General features: G+C 38.6%; 1 protein-coding gene and 1 long non-coding RNA gene across 2 annotated transcripts in view; both read left to right on the forward strand.

Moving 5' to 3' along the window:
* The window catches only part of LOC124271000, an 84,401-nt gene that overhangs the window by 60,062 nt on the left and 6,375 nt on the right, over positions 1-17,964 (forward strand). The gene's annotated exons all lie outside the window — the stretch shown is intronic.
* Positions 1,059-16,082, forward strand: LOC124271002. Its single transcript, XR_006896921.1, has 4 exons — positions 1,059-1,070; positions 1,759-1,760; positions 6,293-6,305; positions 16,006-16,082. It is a non-coding gene; the product is annotated as an uncharacterized LOC124271002 (long non-coding RNA).

Consider the following 17,964-nt stretch of genomic DNA (forward strand, 5'->3'; position numbering starts at 1 on the left):
CTCCAAGCCGCTGTCTGTGACATCATGTATTACCCATGATGGATGAATATCAGTAAATATACAAACAACAAAAGGCTATTCATCGGTGGAAGCTGCCACACTATATCCGATGGTTATTATAAAATTTGTATGCTCAACGACGAATTTTTTATAGCCATCAGAGCCAGTCTCAAACTAAACGAGACAGATGGAACACTGATATTAACCTCTGGGAAAGATCTCATAATATTCGGTAAGCCCTTGGTGAAAACACTCAGGTTGACGTCGAGCAAAATACGACCCCTAACCAGTGGGGGCGAAATTACCGGACATCGTTCCTTATCATGAGCTGTTCATTCCTCTTGATCAGATCAGCACGACCGATAATATTCAAGGTGAACGCCCTCCGACACTGTTAAGAGCTGTGGCAGTGAAATACGAAAAGTGCAACGGATCGTTTCCATTCTTACAATACAAAAAGTTATCGTGGGGCATGATCCAGAAACTCAAAGTATCCGTTTTAGATATATAATATAAATTGGTGTATATAGGATATCTAAGCGCTGCACATCAAACAATGACAAGTGCTTCTGGTCCCGGAACTCAATGCCCAAGAAAATTCACTACCATAGCGATCTCCGATCTCGCGACACGCGAGGGTTTAACAAATCCGGTGTCAAAGGCAAATTATACGCCTTAGAATTAAGAAACAATGTGTACAGACGAGCAGAAGTGACCTCCACCAGTGGTGGTGGAAACCTGGGAGATTTATACGATGTCGAGACCGGAGGACTCGTAAAAATCATCCTGTACAATCTCGTCCGCAACAACAATAATAAATGGGTGGTGGTCCAAGCATTTGGTGGCAGTCTGGTCGATTTAGACAATGTCAAGTTCAGAGGTCTCATAAAAAACACGTTGTACCAGTCCAACCTTACCGATGATAACCAATGGGCATTGATCTCACCCAAAATATCACCGTCGTTTACCCCTATGTGTTTGCAGGGTCTAAGGATAATTATTTGATGAAAGTCCTCTATAATGGAATTCTAATCGCGGCGTACGTCCGATCTCAAAGAAGAAGTGTGCTCGTGAGCCTCATCCCTAGAAAAGCAGATCTTTTGCTAGTGAGTCGACTGGATAACCCAAATACGAGTTTACAATTGGTGCTTGAATTCAAAATAGCGTCAGACGTCTTATAAGCAACTCCAATCAATTTGACTCTTTATATCGAAGTCTTACTAGGGAGGCATCGCCAGACCAAGATGTTGAAATCATAATGGGGATAAAACTCTGTTGGCCTCGAAAACATCAACATCACCTTTTTGCGCGATTTACATACAGAAAGACGTGAATGCTTTCGTGAGTCTCGAGGGGGTCACAATTAACTTGGGGAAAACAAGTATTCAATCCACCTGGTACGGAAAATGCCTCATACATATTGCACTTACAAAATAATGTGTACAAACGACAAGAAATGATACTCAAATTGAACTGGATAATCAATATTATTTTACCTATCCTTATATTGTCATGGATGATGAGGATTTGGTAACCGAAATCAGAAATAATGAGGCTCTACTCGGGGTTTTAAATCCTATATAAAAAGATGACGTACGTAACGACATTACCAGACCAAACAAGCAATAAGTTAATCACCCGTCTGGAAAACAAATATAAATGGTTATTATTTTTTTCCATTTTCAAAAAACCCCAAGAAGACAAAGTCATCAATATCCCCCGCAATGGCAAAATACTCTTCATGAATATGTCTACGAGTTGTGATTATGTCAAATGTTTTGGTGTGTATATAGAAAAGTGGAAGGAGAGTATTGAAAGGTTTTAAAAGAAAGGAGCACTACCACCAGTTTGAGTCTAAGTCAAACTTGTTGGCATGGAAATGCAAAGATATTTGATTCAGAAATCCAACACTACCAAAAGGCATCAGTACACCACCGCAAAACGCGTTGCGGGGGATAATCATGATAATTATGAAGTCCCAAAGGCATGGTTAACTGTGCGTTGGAGTGATAATGATAAACATCAACGTATTTATGTACAACCAGGTGTAAACACCTGTACAAATCCACAAGGAAAGTCTACCATTTCACTAAGGTATATCTATTTATACGACAATCTAAACCTAATAAGCCTCAAATATGTTGATCAAAGATTGTCGGATAACCAATTGAAGGTTATCTCCTAACCTATATTATAGTCATGATGGGTTTGTATCCAGCCATGGGCAAAGTTGACAAACCATAGAAACTGAGGACGGTTTTGGTTTGCATCAAATTAGTGAGATCAAAAGACATCTCGAAAAAAACCCAGGATATGCGGATCGCATTGCCCAAAAATACCACAGAGCCGTCAATTCTATCGAAGGTGTGGACACAGCTCTTTTAACAGCCGGCATGGGGCTCGGTGCGGCTGGGGTTGGCTTATTGCCCACGATCACCACCACCCTGATCATGCTCGGATTAGTGGGAATAACACTTACATTTATTTCACGCCGATTGCAACATAAAGCGTTGAAACACGATAGCATTCACGTTCTGGCCAAATGAAAATTGAATATGATCGAGGATCATATCTCGACAGCAATCTCCGATAGCAAGATCTTCGAAGAAGAGTTTCGTTTGGTGATGTCGGAAGTCCCCAAATACCACAAGATGAAAGAAGAGATTCGAACCAAGACTTGTAAAGCCATGGGCATCAGCGAAGAAGAGAAAAAAAGTGCACGGAAATGGGGAAACAACAATTCATTCAAGCCTTCCTTTCCAAGAACAAAGACGTCATAAAAGATTAAGATTGAATTGTTTCCTCGATATCAATTCGTATTACTAAAACATTTTTGTTAAACTTTTGTCAGCCAGCGTGATTCGAACTCTAACACACAGAACCACACTGTGAAGTCTGCAGTGAGTGCATTACAGACGCCTGTCGCTTCGGTATTGAAAACACTAAATACGCAATAATGGAATGTGAACCTCGCAAACCAAGAAGACCTTTGTTACCTAGATAGTTTAGACCCTCCCTATGGATGTATTATTCACCCTTTTAATAGAACTATTTTGACGCCATCAAAGGTCACAGCCGGTGAGCTGATGACCCAGTTCAATTTTAGCCGACCCGCATTCCAAAGCGTGACAGACATTCCAAAGTGTGACATTTTCAGATTTTGTGAGCGTGACAACGTGACAAGATTTCCACAGCAGTGGAAGAAGACTTTCTCGGTATGATGGGGTAGGGTGCAGGATTCCTGTGGCTATACCCACTTTCTAGATGATCAGTTCAAACCTCCTCATTACTAATTAATTAATTAAAAAAAAAATAAAATACATAAATACAAAATAATAATAAATATTTTTCTGTTAACCACCGATGCTCCACGGCCAAACCACACCCCCCTTTTTAAAAAATTCAGGGGAGCTTAATTAAGCATAAATAAACCTCTCAGCAGAATTGCGGCCGTACCACCACTATGCAAATATTTTATCTAAAGTCAACTTGGGGGCAGTCTTAGGACTTAAGATGAAATTTGGTCTTAGACTTTAGATTTTCTCAAAGACCGAGCTTCATGATCCCGATCTAGGACACAATTTAGTCTTAAGTCTAAATATTAAATGTTAAGACAAAATATGGACTTAAGACACTTTAAGAAGTTAAACCTTTCAGCCCCTCTCATTATCACAAAACTTCATCCGATTGCATCAAATGGCGTGTTAAAAACTGAGAGTTTTGCATATCGTCCTTTGTTCAACAGGACGGTACAGAATAGTCTGAAGCATGTAACGAAATATTGATATTGTGTTCGGTATGTATGTGATTTCTTGACCAATGCATGTTAAAATCTTGAAAATGACCGCGCTTGTTCGGCACGGGACCATACCGCGTACGACCAGCGTCATATGACCATAGGTTTCAGCACTATTAACTTGAGACAATAGTTTTGTCTTTCAAAACTATTACAACAGATTCAGCCATTGGTATTTGCATTTCACAACGCCTTGGGTCACAACAAAGATGCTCTTTCAACCAAGATTCACAGACCGTGATTAGACTAGTGCCAAAGAGGTGATTGAACGTGCTGGGTCTTTTATAAGGCTCTTAAAATCTTCTTTATTACATGTGGACGAAATTTCCAAATTTGACATATTGGCGACAAAAGAGTTGTCAGATAACGACATGGATGAACAACTTCTTTATTCTGGTGATGCGGCATTTCAATACAGATTCTTGTATCGTTGTCAAGTAGGTACATGAGTATTCAGAAATGCATGCTTATCATATAATCGTAATTTGCCTTATGATTCTAGAAAGAGTTTATACTTGAGTACAATGTCCAAACTTGGAAAGTCTTATCTATCACAGGAGGCGACCATGTAATTTATCATATCCGCAGCGTAATTTTCACTTCGCCCCATTAGATGATCTTAATCACACATTTAATGCTCATATCTGAGGTACATTCTCGAGCTCCTTACACGATGGCCTTTCTAGATAAGTAAATGCTTTGCTAGATATGCGATAGAAAATTAAGTCAGTGAATTTCCACGCATGCATGAACCTACATATTTTCATTTCTCTTCACTAGTGACCACCCATTAATTTATTTATTTAATTAATTTCAACTTCGTCCCTTTTGATAGTCTTAATGAAAACTGAACGGTGTTCATATCTGGTATCTGCCATACATCACAGTACAAATACAACAAACCAGTTTATCTCAGTGAAGAAATTGCAATACTCATTTTGTAACACTTTTTGAAAAGGCTTTCTATTTGAGATCATTTTTCAGTGCATTTAATTAGACAACCCATTTATGTTCATATTTCAGAAAAGATCGGTAACACATCCACCATGTGCATTCAGTCTCACAGCAACACCTGTTACAAAGAGTTCAGCATAGAAACCAAAATGTGTGGCACGAAGGAAATATTCTATTTGATGAAAACAATATCCTCAAGTGCATATTGTTTTGGTAAGATTACATTCTCAATGAGCATTCATAGGGTTTCAAACTTTGAAGTAATATAGACAGTTACTGTTTTGTCTAAAACCTTTCATTAGCATTCAAAATAAGGTATTATTTAAATACAACCAAGTATCACCACGCATTAATAATGTGTTTTGTCTTAAGAACTATTCAATTCAGTCTATGTCTGTCTTACGAACCTAGATGATATATAACTAATAGAAGTTCACTATTATCCGTTTCTTCCATATCATTATAGTTAATAGTCCATAGCAATGCAGATGAAGAAAGCGGATGATCCTCAGCTGTTTAGTAGTATATTTATCATTCGTTTGTGATGAGTTTCCACTTGAGATACACACACGATGATGTTTAGCTGAAAGAGAATTAGTAACCTCTAAGCTGTGTTTAAAACTTTATAAACTAGAGCAGTGTGAAAATATTATTTATTTACCAGTTGTTCCGTTCATTGCAGGTAAACCAGGCAGTCGTAAGTAATTACGTCTGACATTCATGACAGCTAATTATCAATTAAATATATTCTCCTCCAAAAGGAACGCATAACTGGTATTGATATACATTGTATTGAATTCAAATATTTTCCAAAATAATAAATCTCACGTTCCTTGTATGATCTTTTCATATTAGGAACGAGGGTGGAGTGGATCAAACTTTGGGACCTTTAATACTTATTTGCGTTGTTATTTGTCCCGAGTCAGACACATTTTACTGTTATTTATCCACAGTGAGTAATACTGGTCCTGTTAGTGGTCCTCGGGCAGTCATACTGGATCTATCCAAGCGTCTTTGGCAATGGACGTTCCAGACATATTTGGGCCAACGCACCCTGCCAGGCCAATATGACTGACTTTGAATCTATGGCAAGGATAAACACCCATACAAAAACAAAATTGAGGATGCATTACACAACGTAACGGATGTATGTACTCTGATTGTTACAGCTCCAACATTTAACGTGAAACCAAACGTTACTATCACACTCCGTAATTATACGGATAAAAGCAAGTTGGAGTTCCGGTGTGAGTTCAGCAAACACACAGATGACGTCTTCTACACAACTAACTGGGTCGTTAATGGAGAGCTTGTCCTCAGTGAAGAACCCGTGAAGTGGGGCGGTGGAAATGTTATAGAAACGCATACTTTGACAGAAGCTAAACTGATCAATGAAAGCATAGTTCATGTTGGATTCGAGGTACATACATTTTAGTCTTAATGCCATCATTATCATTAAAAACTGATTCAGTGGCGGAAGTCCTCAATAGTAAAAGAAAGTAAGGCAAAGAGGCTGAACTGATTTTGTCACTTCAAAAACAGCCGATTTGGACAGGTGCTAGTTGTGCCATTAATTTAACTGTGAATTGTCTGCCTTTAAGATTAACTACACAGGCAACTTACATGTTTTGTCCACAGAAAGGGAATTATACACACCTTTACATTACATTTTTACATCTCTTGGCTTTTTTTAATCTTCAGCTGCGGTGTTCAGTGAGAGCCAGCGTAAGAAAAGACTCAGCAGCCAGTCTTCCAGTCTTGTCAGACTCGAAGTTCATTGGGATTAAGGTCAACAGTCTCGTTGAAATTATCCTTTGAAACTGTCTTTCTGGCATAATAATAATACACGAGCTCAAATGTATTTCAATGCAGCATCAACGGACATATAAATATGTCTTCTACCTTCTTTTCGTGATATTTAAGCCAACTGATAATTAATGTCTTAATCTTTACTTCATTGTTGTCTTTTCTATGCCACTTTTCCTGTTCTGGCAGTATTTTTCTTTGGTGAGAATTTAGTGTTGTAATTCAATTCTGAAAAAAAGTTCTTTGCATTGGGCAAGCATCAGTCCATTACGTCGTTCTACATATATTCACTGAACCGTGAGATCGAGCTACAAATCATTTCTGAAATGGAATTTCATTGAGATTTGAAATGTTTGTTTACTGTCGCCTGCAGATATCTAACAGAACACTCAAGCTTTCAGAAGGAGAGTTTGCTGACATTACCCTGAAGTTGACGGTACCATTTGGATGTGGGGCTGGATCCCTTGGATGTGAACTCCACATAGAGTCAGTTGAACTCGGTATGTACCTATGGACATAAAGGCGATGGAAACCAGTGGGATTAAGATTGTTAAAATATATAATGATCTTGCTACTGACCAATACGACATCGTCCTCTGTTCGTTACCCAGCCACGGTGGCATTTCTGGTAACACAATAGCCGATCTTGCTGCCAAGGCAGCACTCAACAAATCTGTGACACCACTTCTTATTCAATACTCTGATTATAAAGTAACCAGTATATCTTATATCCGTGATCTGATGCAGAAGTGGGACACTCAAGTAGGTATCAATAAAGTACATGAAATAATACTCTATTTTGGTTACACCTACTTGGGTTGTCAGTCCAGATTTTAAGTGGTCATCATGCGACGATGTCGTATTGGCCACACAAATTATACTCATGAATACCTATTGAAAGGTGACGATCCTCCGTTTTTCATCCCTTGTGATGAAAGAATTACGGTCAAGCATGTCTTCCTTGACTGCGTTGAATATTACATTACAAGGGATAACTATTTCAAATCACGAACTATGAAGGATCTTTTAATAATATCAGATCCGTGAAGGTCCGGGTTAGAATGTGCCTTCAGTTACCCATGCTTGTCGTAAGAGGCGACTAACGGAATCAGGTGGTCAGGCTCGCTGACTTGGTTGACACATGTCATCGGTTCCCAATTGTGCCGATCGATGCTCATGCTGTTGATCACTGGATTGTCTGATCAAGACTCGATTATTTACAAACCACCACCATATAGTTGGAATAGTGCTGAGTGTGGCGTCAAACTAAACTCACTCAATCAATCACTTTAATAATATCATTTCTTATTTAGTTCTAACATTTTAAAGAGAAATCGATTTGTTGAATGATTTGTAAATAGATAAATATTTTATGATTGGAAGTGTAATTAAGTAACGGTTTTTAGTGGCTGTATCCTCAAAAGAGGTAAAAGTACTGTAAACTTATTGTCCTCCTGAGAGGGTACGTAAGTCCCAAAACATTCAAATTATATTAAAAACCTCCACTTTTTAAATCGTAGAATATGTGTGATTTTAATAAATGGCTAGATTTGTCTCAATTGCAGGAAGCAAATATACTGTGAGTCCCCAAAGTCCTTAGTATAGCGATCTTCCTTCAGGTGTTGGCAATCTTATAGCCTGTTTTTATATTGTATTGCCATCTATAGTTAAACTCTTTTAGATTTAGTTACTAGTTTTAAATTCATATCTGTGATAATCTATTTATTTTACTGTCCTTCATTGGCAGGTTTTTATAATTTACCATAAATTACTATGTATAACAATTTATTGTTCTCGTCACGATATGGCTGTAATATTGCCGATGTGACGATGCATTGTAACTCACTCACTCACTCACGTCCAATAGCCCACGCATCAACCATGAAAGGCCGTGGTGATTTCTGGTAAGAAGGTACAGTATACCCTGGTTATAATGCCACCGTTTGTCCAGGAGAAAATATGGCATTATATCCAGGGTGGCATTATAATTATAACATTATAATCCAAGCGTCTAGAGGCTGCAGGTGACTTCTTCTTGTAGGTGGGAGGAAGTGTATTGTCACGTGTGCTATTTACAAGACTACTTAAAGCATCAATCAGTTTCGTCAATTAATTTGAGTCATGTCAGGTAACCAATTAAGGTATGTATACTACATGCAACCAGTGTAATTGACATTATGACATTATGACTTTTTGTTCCAAAAAACATTGGCAAATGGCATTACATCCAGGGTATTATGTAGGCAGGAAATCGGTTCAGGTAAAAACATGACATTATATCCAGGGTGCCTTTATAGCCAGGAACATTAAAACCAGGGTGCAGTGTAAATCCTTTTGCAACTCAAAGGCAGACTTGGCAGATTGCAACACAATTACCTGAATCGATGATGCTCATGGTAATGTTTGGGTCAGATAAGTTGTAGAAATTTCTATGTTGATATATATAAATTTAGTTTCCACATTTCAGAGACCACCGCTGATTGCCAAGAGGCTAGATTGGCACGCTCTACTTGTGGAACAGTTTTTAAGGATACTGAATGGGATGAAGCTGCCACAATCAGGGTGTTTGGTCAAGTTTCTGAAATCATTGGATCATCAAATACTGTCATGAAACTGAAGCTGGTGATCCCTGACGATCTAGCTGACAACACGTTTTGGAGGAACTACACTATCGGCGTCATAACGGTAAAATATAACGCATGTATGATGTAAATTATCACATTATCGCTGCATCGACCAAGCTGTTAGACTCCACGTCATACCACATTTCCACGTCACCGGAACAACATTTTCCAGCATGATAACGCCCGGGCCCATACTGCCAGAGCTACACGGGACTTCTTGCAATAGAACGGTGTCAACATTATGCAGTGGCCAGCCCTTAGTCCTGATTCAAACCCAATTGGACATCTTTGGGATGAAATTCAGATTAGGCTGAATAATGTCATACCAAGGCCGAACACAGCCGAATTATTGCGCCAGGCCTTTCTCAGAGTGTGGCTCCAGGTGTCAATAGCCTTCAGCAATCGATTGGTGCACTCCATGCATAGACGCTGTACCTCAGTTATTGCCGCTAGTGGTGGTTACACTAGATACTGAAGTCAAGAGTCTAAATGAAATGCAAACGTTCACGTAATGTCTTGAGTTATTCATTGATGTGTCAAGATATTGTACACAAAAATGTTTTTTGAACCGCTTATTATGTCCATTTTTGTAATGATTTGATTACAGTGCCTATCTAAGTTTAAATTCTTACTGACGTTTTATTTTGCTGCGGTGTATAGTTGTAGTATTAGCGGCGGCAGCAGTAGCAATAGTAGTGGTTGTTGTCGTAGTTATAGTAGTAGCTGTTACAGTATACAAAAGGCTGTCATTTGAAGAGCTACAGTACTTGGAATTAACACAAAATTAAGCTTAAAAACAAACGTTGAAATTTGGGTTTCACAAACATGCTATGACAGCTCCACTGTCTAAGGATTCGTAAAAATATACTAACAATATTATACATAATTGTATATCCGTTTCATTTTGCAACGTGTAAATGTTCAGGTTCTGCTGATAAAGAACACAGAGCTGATTGATGGGAAGTCCTGTCACGCTACCAGTGATCCACACATGCTGACATTTGATGGAAGGTAAATCTGTCTAATGGGTCTATTCATAGTTCAGTGTGTCACGTCAATAGTATTAGTAATGAAAAGATACCAATCGAGTGTGAAAAAAAAGTACTCACACGACTACACGGAAAATGTACATATGCATATTGTAATGAATCTATATTCAATCGATGTTGAGACCCTCAATAAAAGCCAGTTTCCCACAGGAATTACTGTAACCTCATACAGTAAACTATAGCTATAACGAGCTCAAAGGGTTCACTAAATTTAGTTTGTCATAACCGTTCTTTATATGCATTTCGACTAAATTATACAGCAGGAGTGAGTATGTAATAATTGTTAGTCAGAACATTTTTAGCAAAATTTCAGCCATACCGCCACTGAAACAAGACATACATTCGTGATACAATAGGTTGGATAATAGAAACCTGTCGACGAATGACGGTAAAATAACTATTAAAAAGTATCACTCTTGGAGCTTTAAAACAAACGTTTAACTTAAAAAAGATACGATACATAAACGGAGTATAGATCGTCAACTACAGGACACCCTACCGAGAGCCATGGAGACTTACAATACATTTGCTTTCTTCATACTTAAAATAGCAAATATACCACGAAGCTGTGTAGACCTAAATTTACTTTGAAAGTGTTTTGATCCACATAACCTCTCAATGGGACAAATAAATTAATTTGTAGATTTGTATGCATTATATAATTTCTTTTTCTTTATACGGTAACTGATTGTTTCCGAATTCTTAAAAGTGGTCAATGTTAGGTTGACCTGTAGTATTACTAATTGCCAAGGTGATGATAACGTGCATGAAGGATATATAATTTCCAGCTCAATATTAGCAGCAGAAATGAAAGGTTTAAGAGGTGAGATGTAACAAGGGGTTGAATAAAAGGGGTTCTTTTTTTTTATTCAATACCTTTGGCATCGGCGTTCGTGAATTGATTTTGGATATATAATATATTCGATTCGCGTTTGCTTTGTTCAAAGGTACACCATGATTTAGCATTTAAAATCTTGAATGTATCCAAATTGTGGACCATAAGGTGGCGGCGGAAATAGTGTAAAGCCTTTTCCCTCACCTTCCTAGCTTCTTTGCAGTCATTGTTGGACCATGGTTTGGGAATGTGTGTAATTGCAGAGGACTTAGGGATACACTTGTCAGCTATGTTGTTCAGTTTATCAGGAAAATAGACCTGTTATATCATCAGGAACATCAATACAAAGTTTTTTCTGTCGGCACACAGTATGTCATATAAAGGCCAGTTAACCTTTACAAAATTCAGGGCTTCGAAGCTGGTCATAAAGGGCTTGAAGATTATCTTGCTGAAGAAACAATGCTTGAGGAATGTAAAGATGTCCTGAGACCTTTGCAATTCCATTGATTTTGTGAAAAAGAAATATTTCGTGGCGACGTACTTTTGTTGCGGACATGAGGAAGATTATTTGTATGGCATCACATAAGCCTTTGGCATACGACTGTAATATTTTGCTCAATGAACTTTTTTGTTGGTCCTTTTCACAAAAGGGGATGGAAGTCGAAGCCACTAATGAAGTTGACGTTGATGCATTTGGTGATATTAATGCACGATCATCTTGTGAAGATGAACTGAACATAGTTATCTGCCCACACCCAAGTAATTTTTTAAGGTGTGCTTGGCACAGCTGTCGACAATGCTGTTGTTTGAGTGGTATTTGCAATGACTATACGCCTTGCTTCCAGGAAGGTAATCGTTCCTTCAAGTATAATTGGGGAATCCGTTTGTTGACTTTTTGACAGGACTTCCCTAGAGTAAGTTTTCACAATGTTGGAGTTTTAGTCCATTTGTTCTCAGTACCGTCATCATCATCGCCACACTGGTGACATATCTTGCGATTGTTGCATGATAGTGCACCATAGGCAAACTGCTAGCATTTGTAACATCTTATTGTGTCGACCTGATCTTTCATCGAATTCATTCACAATTTCAATTTCTATCATACCGTGGAGACAGCGTTCCCTGACCCTGACCCAGACTCTGCCATTGCTTGAATTTGGTTTTATGAGTGAAAATCTTAACAGACATAGAAGACAGCTGTTTTCCTCATCGAAAGAATCATTGTATGAGAAGAAACCAGCTTACTGTACACGTCTTCTTTATAAACGTATTTCACTAAAATATATCTGTTTGAATCGGCAGTGTGATTTTTCCATATACAACAATGTTTCCATTTGTGAATCCTTTAAGTGATAGAGGTATTGGAGCGACTATATTTGAACTATCTTGGGAACATCGCGCAGACACCGAACAAAGATGGTATGTTGATTTGATATTGGACATTAGGCTCATAGCTTTGAAGAATTGACTGTCATCTTGCTTACTGTTACTTTTCAGGAGATACGAACATCAATACGAAGGTACCTTCACCATGTATAAACACGAGACCTTTCCAATTGAGGTATGTAGAAGTAATTAATGACACTGATAGTTATCCAGGAAATATTACGTTTGCTGTATTATTACCTCTATTATAGGTAACAGAGGCAAATAAAAGCGGCAAAACTCTTTCAGCTTCCAAACAAAATCTCTGACAAAATCAGGATTGACTGTATAGTTTCTACTATATCCTGAACATGTGTCTTTCAATCACTATCAAATAGTGATGATACCAGGTCTGTGTAACTCGCCATAACGGTAGCACCGTTCATAAGCACATGTAAAAGATAATCAGCGTTTCACATGTAAAACACGGTAACATATCTGACAAGGAGAGATAGGAGACATATCATTCTTCCTCCACATGTCAGCCAAAAAATGTTCTGAAAGCTTTGCAAAGACCTTCAATGTTGTAAACTTGATAAACTTTTAATGTCGTGTGACGCCCTCTTGGTACATGTAAGAAGAGTATGCCCGACTGAACCTGTAAAGTTGTTAAATCACCAGGGGGTGGATTTCCAAATCGGCGATTGGAAAGTTAATGCCATCCTTCCTGTGTGCACATCTACTCAAATCTTAGATAATGTTTACATCAGGCAGGAATGAGAGTGAATGAGAACTAATTTCGTGTTGATGTCATGAGATTGCTTTTTTTCTGTTGATCTTACAATTTCCAAAACACTGCCGTTTGGTTTAGGAATGTAACATTTGTACTGCAACAGACAAAGATTTATATCATACAAAAGTGATTAGATTAAGGGATATGTTTGTGGTATTTAACGGTTATTATGTGCCACTGTTTAGTATCATATTCGATATCAAGATCAACCCGAGACTACAATATCACGCCGATAACGGGGTCGATGGTTGATATAGGCGCGGTCGGTGAGCTGGCTAAGGCGCAAGGCTTGTGATCCACCGAGGTTGAGGTGTCGGGATTCGATCCCACCTGTGACCGGGTGTAAAGCCTTGGAGTCAACTTTGTGTGCAGACTCTTTCAGTGTTGTCACAACCCCTAGTGTACAGTACACAACCCTTTGCACTTAACAGAGCCCACGAATCCGTGGGTGTATGACCAGATGGTGGCCACATAAATACGTGTAAACACATAGTTGCAGGTACAGCAGCGTGAAGTGAACTTGAACAAAGTACTGTGACTATGTGTTCCAGTCCACCCAGCAGTGATGAGAAAGTCACAATAACTGTGCGCGCCTAGTGACTACAAGAGTTGTATACGCCCCAGGGAGTTGAGTGAGTGAGTGAGTTAAAATGTTAAGTCACATCGGCAATATTTCAGCCATATCGTGACTAAATCAAGTTAAGATATATTAACAATTAAATGTAAATTATAAAATCCTGTCAGCGAAGGACAGTAAAACAACTAGATTATCACAGACATAAACATAAAACTAGTTTTTAAATCTAAAATATTTTAACTATATATATAATACAACATAAAAAACAAGCGACAGACTGCCAACAACTAGGGTGAGTGAGTGAGTTAATATTTAACGTCACATCGGCAATATTTCAGCCATATCGTGACGAGAACATTTTACATTGTAATGGAATATGTATATATTATAAAACCTGTCATCGAAGGACAGTAAAGCAACTAGAGTATCACAGATATATATATATGTAAAACTAGTAATTGAATCTAAAACATTTTAACCATAGGGGACAACACAATCTAAAAATGGGCTATAGATCGCTAACAACTGAAGGTAGATCACCATACTAGGGACCATGGGGACTTACAGTGCATTTGCTTCCTGCATGGGCCCTAGCGGGATTTATATCATCCCCCTCAGCCGTTAGCAAGCTCAGACAATTTAGCCATAAATTAAAATAACACATATTCTGCGGTTATAAATAATGGTATGTTTAAATTTACTTTGAATGTTTTGGGACTTACGTACCCTATCAGGAGGACAATATTTTTACAGTACGTTAACCCCCCCTTGAGGATACAGCCACTAACAATCTGAGTTATTAATTTAAAACCTCCAATCATAAACTATATATCTATTTACAAATCAGTTAACAAATCTAATTCCTTTAAAAATGCAATAATCAAATGAGAACTTTTATTATTAAAAAGATCCTTCATGGTTCGTGATTTGAAATAGATATCCCTTGTGATGGAATATACAACACAGTCAAGCAGGACATGCTTGACTGTGACTCTTTCATCACAAGGGATGCAAAACGGAGGATCTTCACCTTTAATCAAATGTTCATGTGCATATCTTGTGTGGCCAATACGACATCGTCGTATGATGACCTCTTCAAATCTGGACTGACAACCCAAGTAGGTGTACCAGGGAGTTGAGATTCATAATACGATGTGCCGTTGAGATTGACATCCATTGATCGTGGGGAAAAAATACCAGCTCCCTGATCATGCACTAGTTGCCTAGATATGTGCGCTATATGAATAACCTATAATAATAATATAGCAAATATGAGGTAGTTAGTGAGCTACGATTTCTAGTAACATCGGCATTATTTAAGCCACATAATCATTAAAACAAATTATACATTCATGACACATAAATCGAGAATATAAAAACATGTCGAAGGCTTACATAAAAAACCCCCAGAAATTCACAGATACAGATATAAAACCAGCATGTAAATCTTACACCATGGACAATACAAGATATAGAACAAGCTACAAATCGTCAACAACTGAAGGTCGATCACTATAATAAGGACCATCGGGTCTTACAGTACGTTTGCTACCTGCATGGACGCTAGTTGGATTTATACCATTACTTCTGCTGTTGGTGACTGTGCTATTTATATATTTTCACAAAATATACATTTATCATATTATCTTTTAAAGTCAATATTAAAGTGCGTTTATTTGCAAGAATATGAAATAGATTTCACCCTGCATGAAAGACGTTGTCTCGGGAAAGGTAGTCAAGCAGACCAACGGACGACACGTCAAGGGACGTGACTCCAGTGTTTTACCAACCGAATTGATATGGATCGTCCTCTTTACAAGCCATATCAGTCCAACGGGGGGTGTCAGGCGAGTCTGTCTTTTCCACTCCCTGTAATATGATTGTCACTGGCTGGCCCTACTGCGCATGCACAATGTCTCCTACATACGTCATTGATAGGTGTATGATACGTATAATAATCTGTTCTCTTCCATTTGAAATGTTTAAGCAGACATGGCTAATGGCTATGCAGAGTGTCTATTCTGTATAGTACCTACCCATGAAACCTCATTTTAAGGAATGATGTACGCATTAGACTGTATTGATGGTATCATTATAGGTTCAAATAAAGACAGCGGATTGCGGGATTAACAATGCGTGGTGTAATTGTGGCGTTGCTATACGAGCTGGCAGGACAGTGTTTGAGATAAACAGGTGCGCGGGACAGTCCAGTATCTGGACAATAGAATACACCCTGTGTGAAGACAACGGAGATGTACTTCAGGTCAAGAAACAGGACAAAAGCTATGTGGTAATGTGTGTTCTTATTTATTGTATACTTACAATGTTACACCTCAGGTCACAAAGTCTCAGTCGAAGGCCATTTCGGTTGCAATATTATTTTCTTTTCATCAATATTAATCGACGTATCCGTCAGTGTCACTAAGGCATCTTAACTGTTCCAGTAGTTCATATGTAGTAGTTTTGAAATACGAAACTATTAAACATTCAACTATAACAATATCCGCAAAAAACAACTTAAAAAACAAACCAAAACCGAATATTTTAACAAACATCTTACTCTTCCAAAGGTGATTTGCCGCATGGGGGCACGGAGACAGTTGGTGTCTCAATCGTCCACCTGAATGTGTCAACTCAAAAATAAAACTATAAAACCCTAAAGTTAACGTCATTATCATCATCATTACACATTTGTAATGCGCTGGTATGCATGCAGTCCATGCTCAAAGCGCAGATAGAATGTAACAAATTACACAGTTATAGTTGAAAAGGCTGTCCTGAACAAATGTGTTTTTTAACCGGGATTTGAAAGTGACAAAGTCAGTACAGACCCTGAGATTCTGTGGAAGTTTGTTCCAGGCCACTGGTGCTGCATAGGCAAAGGATCTGTTTCCATACTGCACTGTTCTAGTTTTAGGGACAATATGAAGACTGTTATCTTGTGAACGGAGCAAACGAGAAGGCTTGTACAGAGAAGGAAGACTGGATACATGTGTAGGGGCAGTGCCAGACAGACAGCGGAAGACAAAAGCAGAGAACTTTAAACTCAATTCTGAAATCCACAGAACAACCAGTGTAGAAAGTATAGAAAAGGAGTGATATGATCATTCTTCCTGGATCTTGTCACAATGCGGGCTGCTACATTCTGGACTCTTTGTAGCTTTCGTATCTGAGGCTTGGTTGCACTGGCCAATAGACAGTTGCAATAGTCAATTCTGCTCATGACAAGGGATAGAGTTGTTGCTGTTTCAGTTGTCAGGTATTGACGGATATTGCCAATGTTCCGGAGTGAGATGAAGCAGGTCTTAACTGGATTAGAGACATGATTGTCTAGTGACAAATATGAGTCTAGGATTACACCAAAATCTCTGACTTGATCTGCGAAAGGAATATGTGAGTTGTCGACCTCGAAGGAATCAATACTACACAGATCCCTCCGTTTCACTGGACCCAGGAGAATAGATTCGGTCTTGCTGCTATTCAATTATAGTTTATTTACTAGCAACCAGAATTTGATACTGACACAACATTCGGACATGTCTCTCGAGGAAATATCTGTTTGGTCCTTGTCAGGAGTGAAGCATCTGTAAACCTGTGCATTATCTGCATAGTGATGACGATTCATACGGTGCTCATCAATTACGCTTCCGAGCTCTGTTATGTACAATGTGCACAGGACTGGTCCTAGGACCATGCATACATATATAACGTGCATACATATATAAATCACCGTGAAATTGTGGTGACGCCACTAACTTACTTTTCCACAGGTGTATCTGCCGACTGGAGGGAAGGTTGACATTAATTTCGACATGACCTTCCTCAATGTTTACATCTACCCGTCAGTCCAGGACGAGAATCAATGCCGTGGTCTGTGTGGGACACTGACAGGAAACTGCAGCGACGACTTTGTCCTCAGGAATGGTACCTACTCTACAGATAAAACGGCAACGAGGGGTTGCGAAACTACATACAACCACGGGCAGAGTCTTCTTACATTTTCGAATTCATGGAGGTTAGTCTTTTATCAGATCAAACTTGTATGTTGGGTTTATTACAACTGTAATCCCTGCATCTATAAGAAGACTGACTGACTGACTGAGTTTGGTTTTACGCCGCATTTAGCAATACTCCAGCAACATCACGGCGGGGGGACACCAGAAAT

This window comes from Haliotis rubra, unplaced genomic scaffold (assembly GCF_003918875.1).
Source record: "Haliotis rubra isolate DU_JTF1 unplaced genomic scaffold, ASM391887v1 Scf1565, whole genome shotgun sequence".
Lineage (NCBI taxonomy): Eukaryota > Metazoa > Mollusca > Gastropoda > Lepetellida > Haliotidae > Haliotis > Haliotis rubra.